Raw genomic sequence first — 6000 nt, forward strand, 5'->3', positions numbered from 1 at the left:
TGAGGAATTCAGATTGGTGGGAGGCAGACAGTATTTCTGCCTCTTCCTGCCATGGTGTGCAGCTTTAACTCCCACAAGGGTTCCATAGGATGTTTGCATGTGAGTGCCTCTGAGGGGAAAAATGCATCAATGAACTTCCTGAGCACCCTTGCTGTGCATGCATTTCAGCCAGCATAGCCTCTTAGGTGCTTTTCCCCATAGCAAACAAGTGAAGTTGCAGCATCTTTGTGCCAATGCACCCTCCCCTCCTTGTCACAACTGTCACCATGTTTCTCTGTCATCATTTAGAGGAGTACAAAATGAGAGTGGAATTTGGCTCAGCATGTCACGAGGCAAGGTGAAGCTGTAGGAATGATGGCCTCCCAGCTTCAAAAGAAATAGTCTGCATCAGACCATAGGAAGAGCCTCAATAATGAGAGATCACAGAAAATGACATCAAGTCAGCCAGCATGCTACAGCCACAAGACAAACCTTTGTTGGACTATCTTTGGTTTGTGGGGGTCCATTGAAAACTAAAAATTACAAGCTGTCACTTTAAACCTGGTCCTGCTTGCTCGTTATAGAGCTCTATAAGGCAATATGCAATCTGGGCTTAGCAGAGTGGGTTTGCAGACAGATGGTAACATTCAGAGTACCTTTCCCTGACCTGAAGAAGAGTTCTGTGTGCCTTGAAAGCTTGTCTCTCTCACCAACAGAAGTTTGTCCAATAAAAGATATTACCTTACCTACCTTGTCAGCCTACAGTAAGGTGAGGTGAGGTGAGCTGTGCCTCGCTGCCTTAGGTAGCAGCCTGTTTTCTCTCCTACTCTGTATTCTGTGTGTTCTGAATTCTAAGAAATAAAGTAGTGTTATGCTGCAACCTTCCTGCAAGAGTATTAATGTTTTTATCTAACTTCTGTGTGTCTGTGCTGCAAAACATAACAGTTTGCTGTGCCCTTCAGAAGCATTCCTTGGAGTAAGACAATTCTCCCACCCCTGCAAAAACATTTTCCCTGTCATGTCCCAACTAGAGAAAGAAATACAGTAGAATTTAAGTTATCCTCTTGTTACATGAAACACATTCACATCCCCAGATGCTTAACAGTGAAAATTCCCTTGATTATTTAAGCTTATGCATCATCTACCATGATGCTAATATGTCTGAGGTTGTGTTGTAAAAGTCTTTGAAGGAGAAGGTCTCATTACTAATTAGGCTTTAGGATGCTGCAACAAACTCACTTGTTGCCTTTTCTAGGGCCTTCCCAAATACTCTGCCAGCCTACAGCATAAGAAAGCTAATTTAGACAAAGATTGAAGTCAACATTCCACTTGCTCATCTATTTTATTTATAAGATAGTCCAGATTCCCTCATTTTCCCTCCCACCATTATCCCTGGGTCTTCTATTGCAATTATGTTCTGGGTGCAGAGGACTGACCCATGACAAGTAAACTTAATTCTATTCCTATTAATTTGAAAAAATGTGATTAAATATTTTCCTAGCACTTAAGGTAGGATATAAAATTTCTGCAGAATTAATATATTAATCAAAACTTCTAAGAGAAGCTGTCATGTTGTCTGGAGTGGCTCACAACTGTGACGGTCTCCCTCAGCAAACGGTCAGAAGCCAGGGCAGACTCCCCAAAGTGGTGGTATATTCTATCCTTAGATTTCACCAAGCCAGTAACAAATATGAACTCCTGGATAACTATACCCGTCCTACCATGGAGTCATAGGCAGTGCCCTCAGACTATCCAGTCTATCCTGCCACCCAAGCAAATTGAACTTCGTGATAAAAGGTTCTTTAAACCAAAAATCACACCATACCAGGTTGCTCCTAGTGCCAAGAGAAGAGACCAGTCACTTACCCCAGATCAATTGGCACTCCAGATCTTACACCAAAGACAATACTGGCAGCCAATTCTATAATAAATTAACTCTAGATTCATCAGGGATGGATTAACCTTTTGTGGGCTCGGCGCCAAACATATTTGTGGGCCCCAATAGGGACAATGGAGCATGGCAAGAGAGGGTTTGTCCCCAGACTGAGGGGCCAGCCAGGGGCAATGGGGCATGGCATGGCAGGGGCCTTCCTGCTCCACCCAGCCCAGTGCAAGGGCACTATTTACAAACCAGAATTTGCCAGATGCACACTAGGCTGCCCGGCCCTGTATTGCAAGCATGCCCCTTCCCCTGGGGGGGGGGGAGGTGCCCATGCTGTATCACACAGCCCACCCCCTGCCCACCAGGAACACCCCCCAACTCCCTATGGTCAGAGCCCCCCCTTGACCTGCTATGCCTAACGCACCCCCAGAACCCTTCCACAAATGCACAGCATCCAACTCAGTGCCCCCCTGCCCAGCGCCCCCCTGCCCACAGCCCCACCACAAGTGCCCAGCACCCCACACAGAATCCCAACTCCCTAGTGCCCCAATACACAGAGATCTTCCCTGCCCCCTCACAGCCCAGCATCCCCCCCAGGCCCTCCCCGAGACCCACTCCCCTACGCCCTGCCGGGAAGTGACTGTGTCTTCCCTGTAAGAGTCCATACAGGACCCACATGGACTTTTCCTTTGATGACAGTGAGTGAGGAATGCACTTAGTCTTTTGACCTCTGACCATCATTTGTAATGGCCACTGGGTTTGAAATTAGCATTTTCTGTTAAAGTCCTTAAATCCTTCATTAGCATTTCACAAGATTTCTTTGATAGCTTATTTAGTTACTAGGGTATATACAATGTAAATGTTTTCTATTACATTATAATAGGAACAGATAAGTGAAAACAATACAAGTAACATTCCACTAGTTTTCATGAAGTTTAAACACCTGAATACACTCTAACATTTACACTCATTTTGATCTATTCTAATACACTAGTGAATTGGCCTGTGTCCTGGATCTGACCTGGCTGCCAGCGTCACACAAACCAAGAAAGATTAGCACAAACATCACATCCTTATAGGAAAGCAGAGGAGAGTCAATACACAGGCAAAAGAAAAGTTAAGATTCAGCCAAGATAGTACAATCCAATGTAGTTCTTTTACGACATTCAAAGTGAACAGGTAAAGGATAATACATAACCATTGTCTCCTCAGGATTAATTTTTTTGCATGCATACCCATGTAATGAACCTCTGTTCATGGTGTGCCTCTCCATAATGAAATGTAGTTAAAGCACAAAGCAAGAAAAGCTACATATCAGTAAAATAGAAAGGAACAAATCAAATTTGCTTTAGAAACACAATAGATTTAGACTGTTTAAAGTGTAGCTGTAGAAAGCATCCTATTGTAAAGGATCCTGCAAATACTTAAACAATGTGTATCTTCACTCAGATGAGTAACATTACACATATGCTTAAATATTTGCAGGATTTGGGCTTTAAAGTGCTTTTTTCCATTGGTTCTCTGGATGCTAAACACAAAGTCAGGTGATTTTTTTTCATCCCATGAAGAAATTCAGTAAGGGCAAATATTGTCCCTATGCAGCCATGGATCAATGCTGCTTTAGAATCAGACTAATACAAGCCATAGATTGGATTAATTTTTCTGTGTACGCAATTTAACAGATGTGTTCACACAGATAGAAAAGTACATATTGAATGGCATGGTTAATAGCAGTGAGGGACAGTAACATTTTTCATTACTTTTTTCTATTTTCCACCAACTTTGAAAACACCATGGCTGCCATTTGTGGTCTAGTAACCAGTTTGCTGTTAATGCCTGATTCATTGTTTAGTTATTTACTCCAGGCAGGATGCAAAATGGATGTAAAAAGCTACTAAATAAGAATGGAAGCATTTTACATCCACTCTGCACAGGGGTAAATGATTGCACAACATACAGGGCAGTGATGAATCAGGCCAAATTATTCATCACTTTGTATTGAAGTTAGAGGCAGTCTTGAACATGCTTGGTAGAGTTCACCTTATGTCACGGATATTGGCTACTTCTATGAGAACTGGTGAAGGAGCTGGTCAGAAATTATATTTCAGACAGAAATTTGGTTCCACACATTCTAAACAGAGGGACCAAACTGTTCATAGAAGTTTCTGTAAAATCCTCCAGATTACCCCTTTTCTCTCACCATTATCCTTGGGCCTTCTGTCACAACTGAATAGTGGTGGATCCAGGTCCCTCTGCAGCCTGTTGACAGTGCTCAGAGCAGCAGTCACTTGACTAAGAAGTCATTACTTCCAATCAGATTCTGCCAGTTGATTTCCTTGTGGGGTTGGACAAGCCACTTAACCTCTCCATCTCAGTAGCCACATTTTATAGATGAGGAAAAGAATACTTATTCCCCTACATCAAAGGGATGGTCAAGTAATTATAATGTTCATGCAGCACTTTCTGAAAAATGTGGAATGCTCTGTACGTATTTTTATTACTATGTTACAGTTGGCATCCCTGTGCAGTACCAGCAGAGAGGCAAAGGGCTAATGTGGGTTGATGGAGCGAGACTGAGTTGATAGCTCGCTGCTAGAAATGGGCCCTCCAAGCCAAGAGTGATGCATGTTGGCCGACAGTGTATGAATAACTTTGTCCAGTTGTTCCTTGTGCTGTTAAACAGTGGGATTCAGAAAATACCAGTTTCTAACAATCAAAGACGACCTTTTAAACACTGAATCAAAACTAAGTTTTACTCCTAAAAATTGAGGCCCAGAACCACAGAAGCAGAATCAATAAAACACCTCGGCCTTAATGACATACACTGTACAGATGAAGGTATTGTATATAGGTGCACTAACTCCACTCAGGGCCAGCTCCAGGCACCAGCGCAGCAAGCAGGTGCTTGGGGCAGCCAACGGAAAGGGGCGGCATGTTCGGCTCTTCGGCGGCAATTTGGCAGCGGGTCCCTCAGTCCCTCTCAGAGGGAAGGACCTGCTGCCGAATTGCTGCCAAAGAATGAAGTGGCACAGTAGAGCTTGGGGCGGCAGAAACGCTGGAGCTGGCCCTGACTCCACTTGAAATCCCTCGGAATAGGGATTTCATTGGGCTCCAAATGTCATAAAAATCACCATGGCTAAACAGCAAAACAGATAGATATACTGTACATCAGAAGGTGTTTATCTACAAGGGTTGCCCTGAGCTAGAACTAGAGCTGGTCAAAAAAGGGTGAAAATATAGCAAAATTTCAAAAGAGTTTTGAAATATTTCCCAATTTTTGATATTTTCCAACTTGTTCTATATTCAGTCCAACAAAGGGGGGAGGGGGAAGGGGAAGATGGAATCAATGGAGAAAAAAGGAAAAATCATCTCCCTCTCCCTGCCATATCTCCTCTGAAAAATGCCAACTCCCTCTAGGACCATTTGAGGATTCAGAAATAGATTAAGACATTTAAAAGGTAACCACACACACCAAACCATCCAGCATTAGAGAGAATTTTTTTAAACAACTTTAAAATTAATCCCAAATGAGGACATCTTCCATCCAATTTGGGACAGCTGCGCAGTGTAAAGGTCTCTCTCTGTATATATTTCATAAAAAATCCCTATTTTACAAGAACGATAAGGTTGCAAAGTCAAACACGCAATAGTTAGGAAGTACCAGAATTAAGATTGCCAGTGCAACCTTAATTATGCCCCCTTTTGTGTATTCATTATGATACATGATCACATATTATTTCCCCCAACTTCATTCTTGGAAATGACATTTTAAAAAAATTCAGTCTGAAGCAGCCACCCAGTATAGAAAGTTTCAGCCCAAATGGTTAAAGATTGGTAAAGTTATAAGAAACTGAAAACTGCAGTATTGCCGTGCCAGCCTTGCCAATGGAAAAGCTCTCTCTGATTGGCTGCTCTTGCCCAGGAGGTGAGGAAATGGGGAAGGCAGCCAATCAGGGCTGCTGCAGGACATAAGTTGCTATCTCTCCCCTCAGAAACCCAGAGGCATTTTGGGATAGGGGAGGGATGGGGAGAGGAAGGAGCAGATAGTCCCCAGCAGCTCAGAGAGGTCTGGTTCCTCTTCCCCTCTTGTGAAACAAAGTGATTGGTCTGCTCTGTGCTCCTCCCCCTCCCGTCTCCAT

This window comes from Mauremys mutica, chromosome 1 (assembly GCF_020497125.1).
Source record: "Mauremys mutica isolate MM-2020 ecotype Southern chromosome 1, ASM2049712v1, whole genome shotgun sequence".
NCBI classification, from domain to species: Eukaryota; Metazoa; Chordata; order Testudines; family Geoemydidae; genus Mauremys; species Mauremys mutica.